Source organism: Rhinatrema bivittatum, chromosome 8 (genome assembly GCF_901001135.1).
Source record: "Rhinatrema bivittatum chromosome 8, aRhiBiv1.1, whole genome shotgun sequence".
NCBI classification, from domain to species: Eukaryota; Metazoa; Chordata; class Amphibia; order Gymnophiona; family Rhinatrematidae; genus Rhinatrema; species Rhinatrema bivittatum.
In genome coordinates, this window is record NC_042622.1 from 142,104,737 (window position 1) to 142,119,317 (window position 14,581).

The 14,581-nt window shown below is 45.7% G+C and overlaps 1 pseudogene; it reads right to left on the minus strand.

Annotated features, from left to right (window-relative positions):
* Window positions 1–3,690: 3,690 nt before the first annotated feature.
* LOC115097577 lies at window positions 3,691–14,581 on the minus strand (annotated as a pseudogene).

Sequence of the window (14,581 nt, forward strand, 5' to 3'; positions counted from 1 at the left end):
GCTGGCTGCCAGAAACTTATGAGGGAATTGCCGATAGGCAATAAGGCGCTCATATCGTTTACGAAGATGGGTTTCCTGAAGGAACCCGAGAGAGGCCCCGCTAGCCACTAACTCCCGCTCCAGGAGTGATCGTTTCTGTGGGTGATTGAGACCCTTGACATTGAGAGAAATCATACTTAATATACCTGCCATTCTCCTAGCTATAAAGATTCATTGAACAAAATGTCCCACAAGACCCCAATACAAAAGGAGTGTAACCTGAGATACCTGAAAAAACATACATACACCCCAATAGTGGAAACATTCCCATCCCCCCCACCCCCCGCCCCCTCCCCCTTCCCCCCATCCAACCATCAAACGGGATGGGCAACACCATAAGTGGGGGGAGCCCCCTACCCACGAGAACAGATACCAAGCAATGCTTCCCCCCAAATCAGTAGAACAGATAGCATGAAGTAGAAAATAAACCTGCAAACTTGCAAACCACACAAAGTCCAGAAGATTATCTTGACTTCCAAGTCTCCAAAATAGGAAAAATACCACGGAAGTGGTAATGATAGACAATACTGCCTACATGTCATCCAGTTCACAGAGAAGGCTGTTGTCCCAATAGTTAATCAGCCTTGGTCAGAGAGAGCCTTCTGAGAATCCTCCGAGTGCCTCCTCAATCGCCTGCCCCCCTTGCCCACTCTACGCCAACGCGGAGTGTCTGCCAGCCGTTGAGACTTAGGGGGTGGTTGCACTAGGCAAATATTGGGATGAAAACCTGCTGTTTCCAGCGCAGCCACAGCTTCGCTCTGTGTCTTGACCCGAAGGTTGGCTCCCTTGGCAGTAAATTGTAATCCAAAAGGAAAGGTCCACCGGTATCGAATATTCTCCTTTCTGAGAAAGGCAGTAACATCTCTCAACTCGAACCTTTTCCGGAGTGTGGAGGAGGCTAGGTCTTGGAATACAGAAATAGAGTGTCCCTCCCACATCCACACATTTTGCTTCCTTGCGGCATCCAGTACAGCGGTCTTCTGAAGGAAACTATGGAAGCAGAGCACTATATCTCTAGATTGAGCCTCAGGTCTAGAGCCCAGGGCCCTGTGCGCCCTTTCAAGCCTAATGTCCACATTACCAGCAGTAGGGTTTTCTTCAGGGGGAGAGCCACTCGATAAAAGAAAGCGGCAGATCCGCACTGCCACCTCAGAGGCATTTAGGTAGGAGGGAGCCTCCGGTACCCCACGTATGCGAATATTACACCGCCTGGAGCGGTTTTCTAAATCTTCAAGCTTGTCTTCCATCCCCGAGATTGTGCTCTCCGTGTGATCCTGTTTTTGTTGCAGCGTGCGCAGGGCCTCGGCATGGGTTTCTGTCCTCAGATCTACTTCATCAACCCGCCGCCCCAGGGCCGCAAAATCCTCCCGCAATTCAGAAATGGAGGCTAGTAGGTCTTTCTTATGCGATTTCAAATCGGAGCGGAATTCCACGAACCAGCCCCGTATTTCGTCCCGGAGCTGGGAGATAAGGGCCGGGGGCTCAATTTCCGCACGATCCGCACTACTGCAGGCGCCGCCAGAATTTACCTCGGCGCTCTCCATCATGGCCTGATCAGGCCCAGCCTCATGGACGTCAGCCACCTCCGCCGGCAGTTTAGAAAAAGAAAACTGCTTAAGATCCGTGGGTTTTCGTTTTGCAGCCATCCCAGTACAGTTAGCCAGTGGTTGGCGTAGAGGCTGCCAAATTTTTTCGCCGTGCAGGTTTATTTTCCAGCGATAAATCTGACCTGGGAGGGAGAGCCCGGGACTACACGTCCATCCTCGTGGAAAGCGGAACAGCGCCCCCCCTATGATTTGTTTTAAATCTGCCAGTTGCTAGTTTCATGGGGTGTCCCATAGTCCTAGAGTTGTTTGAAAGGTAAATAACCATTCTCTGTTTACCTATTCTACTCCACTCATGATTTTATAAATCTCAGTCATATCCCCTCTCAGTCATCTCTTCTCCAAGCTGCAGAACCCTAATCTGTTTAGCCTTTCTCCCTAAGGGAGCTTTTCCATCCCCTTGATCATTTTGCTACCCTTCTCTGTACCTTTTCTTGTCCGCTATGTTTTTTGGGGTTTTTTTGAGATGGGATAACCAGAACTGCACACAATACTCAAGGTGAGGTCATACCATGAATCTATACAAAGGCATTATAATTATCTCAGTTTTGTTCTTTAGTACTTTCCAAATAATTCCTAACATTCTATTTGTCTTTTTTGGCCGCTGCCACACACTAACCCTTTCCTCAAAATGTTGCCCAGTTCCTAATAATTCTAAAGCCCTCTTCCCTGCGCCATCGTCTCATCCATGCATTGATATCTCAGAGCTTTGCCTGTCTCTAGGGTCCTGCATGTGAAACGGGAAGCATTGCTGAGAATGCTTCCCTGAAGGTCCTGGATTTCAGTTTCCTACCTAAAATCCTAAATTTAGCCTCCAGAACCTCCCTCCTGTTGCTTCCTATGTCATTGGTACCCACATGTACCACAACAGCTGGCTCCTCCCCAGCACTCTCTTAGATCCTGTCTAGGTGACAGGTGAGGTCTGCCACTTTTGTACCAGGCAGGCAAGTGGTCCTCACACCCACCAGTCACCCAGCTATCCACATTCCTAATGATTAAATCACCAACCACAATGGCTATCCTAACCCTTCCCTCCTGGGCACGGATCCTAGAGAGACATTCTAGGTGCGAGATGATAATACATCACCTGGGAAGCAGGTCCTAGATACAGCGCTAGAGAGCTAGCGTTCAGTTGGAAACAAAGGCAACCTCTCTTAACCAAAAACTGAGAGAAAAATTAAGAAAAAAAATTTTAAATACAAGAACATTTCAATTTTAAAAGCAATTGTCTTTGAAGCTAGCAAATCCAAATCTCTACCAGATCATCAGTTAAAGGCAGAGGATGGTGCAGATGACCTTCCAAGGTTCCTTCCAGCTCGCTCTTAATTTTAGGTCTCTTCCCATTCCCTCTTATTCTATGATAACATGGAATAGGTGTTTAAGATAGAATCTTGCTATTCAAAATGAAAATGGTAGAAGGTTAAAACCAATCAGTGCTAATGCCCTGAGGGATTCCCATGTATGCTAGACATTTTATTTCTAAGTTTCTTTCCTTGGTAAGCCCAAAGTAATCTACACCACACAGGGACATACCAAGATCGGGATACGGTTTACAGATAACAGGGGGTGCAGTAACTTCGTACATATAACAAGTGCATAAGAAACAATAAAGTTACAATACAACAGGGTTGCTAGAACTGGTGGAGGAAGGAGACAATAATTAAAGAAATTATACAGAAGTAAATTATTTACAATGTGCAGCAATGGTCTGTCAATGGATATTAGACTCGGGAAAGGCTTGTTTAAATAGCCAAGTCTTAAGCCTTTTTCTGAATGTTAATAAGCATGGCTCTAGTCTGAAATGGTGAGCACAATGCAGAATATTCACGGCTTGGACTAAAGTCAGTGCACAGTCTACTTCCCCCTACTCACAAATTTGACTCTCAATATGTTCGGAAGTTCCTAGCAGCTGTCAGAGTCAAAATATTCTCATGATTTACCCAATTCGGTGAATTCTTTTGAGCTCTGCGCCATTGGCGGTACTAACCCTTTCCTCACTCTCCACTGGTTGAACCTCCATCGCACCCCTGGCCCTTTCCACTTCCTTTCATTTGTCACTTTTCTCACCAGCACTTGCCGCCGGACTCAGAAAGATGCCCAATGATGCAGCGGTTGAATAAGTGAAGGGCACGCCAAAGTTCACCAAGAGGTTGAACGCTATCAGAAAGAAGGGCAAGACAGGGAATCAGTATTATACAAAAGCACTTGTTCTGCATAAACTTAAAAAAAAAAAACCAAACGCATGCATGCCCTATGCTGAAAAAAAAAGTTTTATGCTGTTATTTTAAAACATTTTTCAGGCAGGCCTGAACCATTTTCCTCTCTACTGCTGAGCCCCTTGGGGTGCGGGGAGAAGAAGCGTGGTCTGGCTGGGAACGGTGTCACAAATGCCAATTACGACATCACAGTCGCCATGGACCAGCTGTCACTGTGTACACGCACGAGATAATCACCGCAATGTGACATTCCTGTACCCCTCTTCCTTGAAAGCTTTCATGTCTTCAAGAAAGGGAAGCACAAGTGAACACTGTTGTGACCAGGTACTGCAAAGATTGGAGGGGTCTCCCCTTCTGTGAAACGATGCTGGGATCTCCCGTAGTACAGACTGGTAAAGGTTTTTGATAACCAAAGAGGCATCACTACCAGTGCTCAGCAGATCCTTGAAGATTGGAAAGACAGGACCAAAAGGAATAACTTGATCATTTAGTAGAGATGAGACACTTGAGTTGCAGAAAAACACTGATCATGAGTAGGGAGGAAACTAGTGAGGAGAAGGCCAGATGTGCCAAAAATGTAAGAGAATAATTTGATGTCTCATATCAAGGTCTGGGCAGGTTAAAAAGGATTTGTTCCAATGAATTTGCTGTGTGAGCTTGCTTGCATCCATTAGATGGCACTAGAGACTGAATATAAGAGGATGATATCAGTTTGCAATCAATATCTAATCAATGTGGCGATGTCACCGGATATGGGTGGAGCTAACGTGCTCTTGTTATCAAGTTTGGACAATCATAATAATGAGATAATATGTACATGTGATTTGTCCGTTTATAAGATGGTACACAAAGACGTTTTTTAAAAAAATTTTCTCTCTGCTTCTGCTTTCTGTTGCCTTTATTTCTGCATCTAGTTGCTGTAACTGACAAATTCCTAAGAATAAAGAACATGTCAAAGACTCCAAGAAGATTTTGTGATATCTGAGAGAACAGCAGGGGCCCCCACATGTGATATCAATAATGTGCTGCCGGGGCATCCACCCTCCCAGGGTGACTGCGTGTCCATCTCTGACGTACTGAAGGCAATTTTGAAAAACCTTTTACCCATGTAAATGGTTATTTATCCGGTTCAAAGAGCTATTTGTACCCACAGAAAAAGCAAAAGCAAATCTCTGCAGGTACTTTTTCTTTGGGCAGTTTTCAAAGGGCAAGTGTGCATGTACTTTCTCTTTGAGAGCTGGTGCAAAATCCACCTGCCCGCACAATTTTGAAAATTGCTCCCCATTATCCTGTAAAGTGCATTTGGGGGGGGGGGGGGGGAGGAAAGGGGGAAGCAGGGAAATTTTGTATAACCCCAGACTAATCCTATTGATATGAGGGTGACTCCTTAAGAGCCTGGAGCGAGCCTGATTGCTATGGGTGACCAGACGATAGATGAAGCCAGCAGGCTCCAGAATTCATTCTGACTTTGTACAATTCCAAGGCCATGTAGGAAGTTCTTTGGAAGGGGAGACCCTAGAGATTTCAGGGGGTGCAGAGAAGAGGGGTTCGCAGTGCATTTTCCAACTTCACATACCGAAGAAGAGAACTGCTAGGCCACAAAGTCGGTCCCAGGGCACATCACAGGCGGGAGGCCAGACTTCTGCCCTGGTGAGGTAGAGGATGAAGGGCCCCCAAGACAGGAAGAAAGCATTGAAAGCCCCCAGCACTGTGAGGAAGACTGAGGCCTACCCAAAGGTCACCACCCCAATCAGTACCTTAAAGAGCACCTGGGAAAGAGGACAAAGGCAGGCATAGGTCAGGTCACACTCTGCCTGATCCCCAGCAAAAAAGTGCAGTTCCCCTCAACCCAGAGGGTTATCATTCATTTCTGGGTTATCAGGAGTGAACTGGGACAGTACTGGTTGTGCCTCTGCTGCCGTTCCCACCTGACTTAGAAACTGGAACAAATCCAGAGATGCAGTGGGTTAACCTCAAGACTAGTCCAGTCCATCTCTGATGACTTGATCCATCTCTTCCACCATCGGTACAAATGCAAATCGGTATCTGCTGCCACCCCCCTACCTGAAAAGCTTACAGTCCTAAGCCTGAGCACAGGAAGAGGTTATATGAAAGGCGGAAGTGTGCACAATGGATGGCCGTGGATGTAAGGTGAACAGAACTGAGAATAAAATGCAAACGCTTTAGGCAGGACTAGCCATAAGTGCTGTAATTTGGCGTGAGTTCCACCAGGGGCTGAGATTATAAATCACGTTTTTACCTTGTACAGGGCAAATGTGGAGGCAGCTGCCACAGCCAGTGCCACACCCAAGATGGAGTCGCTATGGAAGCCATCAGCATAGGACATCATGACAATGCCAGTGATAGAAAGGATGGTTGCCACAATCTGAAATGAGAGAGAGATGTAAAGATCTCAGTACTGGAACAGCAGAGGGTGTTGCAGTGTGTGTGTGTGTGTGTGTGTGTGTGTGTGTGTGTGTGTGTGTGTGTGTGTGTGTGTGAATCTCAGTACTGGAATAGCAGAACAGGACTGAGGCGCGCTGGCAGAGCTATGTGTGTGTGGGTCTCAGTACTGGATTAGCAAGATGTACTACAGGGCAGGATTGAGGTGCATGGGAAGAGCTGTGTAAGTGTGCTTGTTTGGGGTTTCAGTACTGGAATAGCAGGGGGTGCTGTAGGGTAGAAGTGAGGTGAATTGGCAATTTTGTGCATGTGTCTCAGTACTGGAACTGCAAGGTGTGCTGTGGGTCAGGACTGAGGTGCACTGGCAGTGCACACATTTAACCAGACAAGCTTGTTACCCTTACCCTCACTCCCATGAATCGGTCCTTCAGTGCTATCCAGGACAGCAGGAAGACGAAAGCTTTGCTGCAACAGAATAGGACAGCTGCATCTGTGGTGCTGATCTTTCTCAATGCCAGGAAGTAGAAGTAATTGGTCTGTGTCCACAGGCAGCAGAAGGGGGCGATCCTCTTGACAAGGATCTTTGGCATGCAGCCCTCCTCACTGAGGAAAGCACTGCTATCCCTGGAGAGGGGAACTTGCCAGTAAAAGAGGACCTAAAAGAGTGATTTGCACAACATGGTCCCAGGCCACTCTTTTACCCCCAGTGCATCTATGGCCTCATCATTCCTGCTTCTCTTAAGGAAATCTGAACTACAAGTCCATGCATGCACTTAGGGTAAATTTAAGACCAGCCCAGCTTGATGACCTAAAGCCTTCTGGTGGCTCTTCAGCTTGCACACTGCCCACAAGCCAGTAGGATATGACTACTTGTCTTTTCTTAAAAGAATGGTCAAATCTTTGTGGACGTCAAAACAATAATAAGGCACTCAAACTTTAACTTTAAAGAAACCTAGTTTTTGTTCCTCTACCATTTGTAGTGAAGGTTTCCAAGGAAGACTTGGATGTACAGTGATTGTAGCGTTAGCTCTCTTCCACGCCAGTCTCACCTGAATTTCTTCAACATTGCCAGCCTCCGACCAGTGCTCATCACATGCCCAGCAAAGTACAGTAGGAAAAACAAACAGTTGCAGTTGGCAGCAAACCAGGTCACGAAAAAGGGAGCATCCAGGCTGCTGAGGGTGACCTTTGCCATGTGCATGGCGCCCGTCCAGGATCCTGCTATACAAACGGCTGTGACAATGCCAGACACCAGCTTCCTCAGGGTAGGGCCAGAGCAGCAGTGGTGGTGGAGGAACGGCCTGAGGTGGGTCTCCATGCTCCATGCCTCAGGCTCCACAGAAATGGACTGTGCCTTGGGTTGCTTATCTGTTGGGAATGAAGGAGGAGGACAAAGCTGTATTACACATACGGGACATTTTATATTGTGGTTTGATTTGCTAGTCACTAGCAGATGGGCAATAAAGAGGGTTAGTTAGAGTCTGAACTATAAGATAGCAGATCTTCTGAGTTATCACAGCTCTGCCACTGACTGTGTGTGACCTTGGGGCAAGTCACTTTTTCTTAAAAACATAAGATGTGGCACACTGAATCAGGCCAAAGGTCCATCAAGCCCAGCATCCTATCTTCAACAGAGGCCAATTCGAGTCATTAGGAAGTACCCAGCAAATCCTAAAGAATAATCCAATTCCTTGTTGCTCATGCCCAGGAATAAGCAATGGGTTTCTACAATCTAATAATTGTTTATTGACTTTTCCTTCAGGAATTTGTCCATACCCATTTTTAAACCCGGCTATGCTAGATGCCTTGACCACATCCTCTGACAACAAATACTTTAACCAATATGTTTTAAATCTGCTACCTGTTTGATTTATGTAGTGTCTCCTAATCTTACTACTATTTGAAAAGGTAAATGTGTTCTCTATAAACTCGTATACCCCACTCAGGATTTAATAAGTCTCTATCATATCCCCTCTCAGTCATCTCAGTGGATAATACTTTGAAATCATCGGTTTAGTGTGCTGCAGCAGTCAAAAAAGCAAACAGAATGTTAGGAATTATTAGGAAGGGAGTGGTTAACAAAACAGAAAATGTCATAATGCCTCTGTATTGCTCCATGAATACTGTGTACAATTCTGGTCGCCGCACCTCAAAAAAGATATAGTTGCGATGGAGAAGGTACAGAGAAGGGCGACCAAAATGATAAAGGGGGTGGAACTGCTCCCCTATGAGGAAAGGCTGAAGAGGTTAGGGCTGTTCAGCTTGGAGAAGAGACGGCTGAGGGGGGATATGATAGAGGTCTTTAAGATCATGAGAGGTCTTGAACGAGTAGATGTGAATCGGTTATTTACACTTTTGGATAATAGAAGGACTAGGGGGGGCATTCCAGAAAGTTGGCATGGGGCATATTTAACACTAATCAGAGAAAATTATTTTTCACTCACAATTAAGCTCTGGAATTTGTTGCCAAAGGATGTGGTTGGTGCAGTTAGTGTAGCTGGGTTTAAAAAAGGTTTGGATAAGTTTTTGGAGAAGAAGTCCAATTAACTGCTATTAACCAAGTTAATCTAAGGAATGGCCTCTGCTATTACTGGCATCAGTAGCATGGGATCTTCTTAGTTTTTGGGTACTTGCCAGGTTCTTGTGGCCTAGTTTGGCCTCTGTTGGAAACAGGATGCTGGGCTTGATGGACCCTTGGTCTGACCCAGCATGGCAATTTCTTATGTTCTTATGTTCTCTAAGCTGAAGAGCCCAAACCTGTTTGGTCTTTTTTCAAAAGGGAGCCATTTCATTCCTGTTATAATTTTTGTTGCCCTGCTGTCTACATTCTGTAGTTCCACCATATCTTTTTTTGAGATGGGCAGGGGTGTCACCAGCTATGGGCACACAGGGTCCATGTCTCAAGACACTTCATGAGTGCCCCACATCTCCATTTCCCCTAGAACATTAAGGGGCGGATTTTCAGAGCCCTGCTCGCCTAAATCCGCCCAAAACCGGGTGGATTTAGGCGAGCAGGGCCCTGCGCGCCAGGAAGCCTATTTTACATAGGCCTACCGGCGCGCGCAGAGCCCCGGGACTCGCGTAAGTCCCGGGGTTCTCCGAGGGGGGCGTGTCGGGGGCGGGCCCGGTCGTCGCGGCGTTTCGGGGGCGTGTCGGCAGCGTTTTGGGGGCGGGTATGGGGGCGTGGCTACGGCCCGGGGCGGTCCGGGGGCGTGGCCGCGCCCTCCGTACCCGCCCCCAGGTTGCGGCCCGGCACGCAAGAGGCCCGCTGGCGCGCGGGGATTTACGCCTCCCGGAGGGAGGCGTAAATCCCCCGACAAAGGTAAGGGGGGGGTTTAGACAGGGCTGGGCGGGTGGGTTAGGTAGGGGAAGGGAGGGGAAGGTGAGGGGAGGGCAAAGGAAAGTTCCCTCCGAGGCCGCTCCGATTTCGGAGCGGCCTTGGAGGGAACGGGGTAGGCTGCGCGGCTTGGCGCGCGCCGGCTATACAAAATCCATAGCCTTGCGCGCGCCGATCCAGGTTTTTAGCAGATACGCGCGGCTCCGCGTGTATCTACTAAAATCCAGCGTACTTTTGTTTGCGCCTGGAGCGCAAACAAAAGTAGGCTATTCGCGCTCCTTTTAAAATCCGCCCCTTAGCTTTTATAGGGATTTTTTTGCAACATACTAACTTTTAGGATATACTCCTCTAATATCTTTCTGTTTTGCTCAGTACAGGAGGAAATGTATTTCTGTGGTGCTGCACTGTATGCACAGTCTGGCTTCCTGAGATTTATTTTATTTATTTACAAAAATTTGTTAATCGCCTTCCAATTTTTACAATAAAAATGTCCAAAGCGATGTACATACATTAAAAACAATAATAAATGAACATAAAACACAGCAAACCATAATAAATACTTCACTGCCTCCATGTTACCACCCACCTACTCCATCTCTGATACAACATATTCATCCTTACCTCTATATTACCACCCACCTAGATCATATTACAGACAGCAGATATATTGCCATCTCTTGTTACCTCCCGCCTACTCCATCTCTGATACAACATATTTATCCTTAGCTCCATATTATCACCCACTTACATCATAATGCAGTCAGCAGATTTATCGCCATCTCTTGTTACTTCCTGCCTACTCCATCTCGATTCAACATATTCATCTTTACCACAGGTCCCCCAATGACAAGGACACTGCCATGCTGCCTTTCCCCAGTGATTCCCCTAGGTGCGTGCGTGCACGGCGCACCAAATCTTACTGGCTCCATGATGGGAAACCTGCTGCGTCATGCTGTGATGACAGCGGCACCAACTGAGTATCTAAACCCTAGTCCTGCTCCCAGTTGGCGCCTTAGCAACAGGTCCTCCTGCATTGCAGTGCATGTTGTTAGTGTTCTCCCTGCCTTTCTTTACCTTATCTTGCCTCCTTGTCTTGCCATGTTCTTACCTTGTCCTGCTAATTCCTGCCATGCTTTGGTTTTCTCAGTGTCTTTGTCTTGTCTGTCTGTCTCTGACTGATTCCTGGTTTGACCCTGGCCTCAGACCCTGATGACTCACCTGCCCCAACTTCAGCCTGGACCTCGATATTGCCTGATTGCACACCTGCTCCAACCTCGGCTGCCCTGACCTCTGCTTGCTACTTGACTTTCTCTGACCACTCCTTACAGGACTCTTGCCTAAGACCTGCCAAACCAGCCCCGTTTGGGGCTGGTTTAGGTGAAGCCCTAGAACCAGTCCTAGTAAGATTGAGTCCACCTGCTGTTAGCATGGGCCTACTAGGTTCACCTGTTAGGCTGCGTCAACCACTCCTCAGCCCAAGGACTCACATCCGTGAGAATATCAAACCAATCTCTAAAACAAGTGATCTGAGCAGCCCAATAATAACTATGCACATCTGGAAGACCCATACCCCCCTGTCAAGGTGTATATAAAGTAGCCAACTTACAGGTGAATTTTCAAAGGACTTACTCAAGTAAACCCGCCATTGGACACGCACAGGATAGATTAGATGAAGAGATCTCGACTGTCGAAATCCTTCATGCCATAAAAACACTAAAGATGTTGATGGCCCTATTAGGTATTCCCGTGCGATTCAGAAAACAAACTGTGCAGCCAAGCCGCACATTTTGCTTTCAGAAATTAGTGCCTACCCAAAGGTAGGGCACCGGGAAAGTACACAGAAAAGCAGTAAAAACTGCTTTTCTGTGCACCTTCCGACTTACTATCATGGCGATATTAAGTCGGAGGTCCCGAAGGGTAAAAAAATAAAAATAAAAAAAAAATTTGAAGTCGGCCCGCGGCTGTCGGGTCGAAAACCGGATGCTCAATTTTGCCGGCGTCTGGTTTCCGAGCCCGTGGCTGTCAGCGGGCTTGAGAACCGACGCCGGCAAAATTGAGCGTTGGCTGTCAAACCCGCTGACAGCCGCTGCTCCGGGCCAAAAGGAGGTGCTAGGGACGCGCTAGTGTCCCTAGCGCCTCCTTTTGCCTGTTTCTACCACCAGGCCTCATTTAAATACAGAATCGTGCGCACAGGCGAGTGGCCTGTGTGCGCGCCGGGAGAGCAGACGTTCGCCCGCTCTCCCGTGGACTTTACTGAATCGGCCCGATACTATTGTAGCAATTCAATGGCATATATAGTAACAATTTTCAAAAGCCCACTTACACATGTAAAGTGCATTTACACGTGTAAAACCCATTTTTAAGCGTGTAAATGTTTTTGAAAATCAGACCTTTAATATGAGCTACTATATTATGACATTTACAGCTGCCTATTTGACCATTCAAGGATGTAAATACAGACTGATACACACGGCCTGGGATGTTGTGAAACAAATAAAGTAGCCGGGGCAAAAGATTCCTCTTGAGTAAGTTAATATGGCCCCTCATCTCCCCATGAGATAAAAAGGTCCATCCAGTCCCAAAGGTGTTTCTTAATCTGGGAAACTGCTGCTCAGACAAAGTGAAACTATCCCCAGTGCCGGCTTTTATTGTGTGGGTAAAATCTGTTTAAGGAACAATTTGCCCAGACAAAATTTAGCCAGAAAGCAGATGATAAAAAGTAAACCTCTGAGTTTATCTGGCTCTCTCCAAAAGTTTAATGTCAGACTGGAGCGAGAATTGCACTCAGCACACATAGTGTATACACCAAAAGCGCAAATAAGTTCTTTTTTGGTCACGATTCAAAAATTGTATTTTATTTATTTTCAACTCAGCTACTCCTTTTAATAAAACAGAGTATAGCCTTTTAATAAAACACAGAGTAGCCTTTTAATAAAACACAGTGTACACTGTGTTTTATTAAAAGGAGTAGCCGAGTTGAAAATAAATAAAATACAATTTTTGAATCGTGACCAAAAAAGAACTTATTTGCGCTTTTGGTCTCTCCAAACGTTTGCCAGATAAAATATTTGAATATAGACCTGAGTGTCATTTACATTTTCCAATTGAACTAAATTCTTTAAAAGAAATCTCCATATGAAAGTGAAAAACCTGTTAAAATACAGTTATCTGTTGTGGGATTTTTTGATGAATTTTATCTTATTTTTGTGCTTGTAAGAAGCACAGGAAGATGCTTGCCTGAAGTTCTTGTTGGGGCAGCAGGGACTGGGAGACTGGGTGGGGAGAACAGTACTTATTCACTGAATATTGTTAAACAGGCATATTTTGAGGGGGGAAACAAGGCAGGCCGTATCTTAGCCCGCAAGCTCAAACAAATTACTTACCAGAATACCATAGCCAAAATAAAAAATGATAAAGGAGATATCCTTACTAATAATACTGATATTCGTAGGTGCTTTTTGGAATTCTATAGTATGTTATATGCCTCTGACACAAATATTAATCAATCAGATATTGATCTGTATCTTGAGGGGATATGCTACTTTGACAAAGGCAGCACAGGATAGATTAGATGAAGAGATCTCGACTGTCGAAATCCTTCATGCCATAAAAACACTAAAGATCGGAAAATCCCCGGGTCCTGATGGCCTCACGGCTAAATTCTATAAACAATTCACTCCCGATATTGTGACTTACCTTCAAACGGTATATAATTACTTACGAAATGGGGGATCTTTGGCTCATAACTACAATATAACGGGGATAACCATGCTGTTGAAACCTGGAAGGGACCCAGCTGTCTGTGGATCATACAGGCCCATATCGCTAATAAATCTTGATCTTAAAATTCTCGCAAAAATATTAGGAGCCCGCATGAATTGTTTCATTTCGGAGTTAACACACCAAGATAAAGGACAAAGTCTTTGATAAAGCTTTGATAAAGGACAGTCTTTCCTCTTAGCTCTCCTTGACATCTCTGCAGCCTTCGATACTGTAAATCATAAAATTCTTCTAAAGCGCCTAGCAGACATAGGAATTGCAGGTTCAGCTCTAAGTTGGTTCGATTCCTTCCTCAGCAATAGAGGCTATAAGGTAAAAATCAAAAACAAGGAATCCTCTCTCACAAATGCACCATTCGGGGTCCCCCAGGGCTCCTCCTTATCACCCACCCTGTTTAATATTTACATACTCCCTCTCTGTCACCTACTCGCAAATCTCAAACTTAAATTCTATATATACGCAGACGATGTTCAAATTTTACTTCCTGTATCCAACTCGATAGACTCTACAATCAGGTTATGGAACTCCCACCTACATATGATCAACCATCACCTTTCAAACCTCAATCTGGTGCTCAACACTTCCAAGACAGAACTTTTACTAATCACTCCAGAAGGCAATTCCTTCCTTCACCAACCGCAATCTAATATACAAATATCCCACGCCAGAGATCTTGGAGTCTTAATTGACAGTCACTTTAACCTAAAGCTTTTCATAAAACACATCACAAAAGAGTGCTTCTACAAGCTACAAGTACTCAAAAAACTCAAACCCCTCCTATTCTATTACGATATCAGATCCGTCCTCCAAGCCATTCTGTTCTCCAAGATCGACTATTGCAATTCCATTTTGCTAGGTCTACCTGCCTCTACTATAAAACCTCTCCAGTTGCTCCAAAATGCAGCGGCGAGAATCTTGACAAATACCAATCGGAGAGAGCATATCTCCCCCATTCTAAAAGATCTTCACTGGCTCCCAGTAAGCTTCAGGATTCTTCATAAATCCCTCACTATCATCCATAAAAATATCCACCATCAGACCCCTCTTGATCTACTTCACCCTCTCAAATTACACTCGACAGCCAGACCCTTAAGGGATGCCTATAAGGGATCCTTATATGTACCTCCAATCAAAGCAGTGTACCACTCAAACATCAGAGATCGGTCATTCTCCACTGCAGCCCCTTCTATCTGGAACACCAT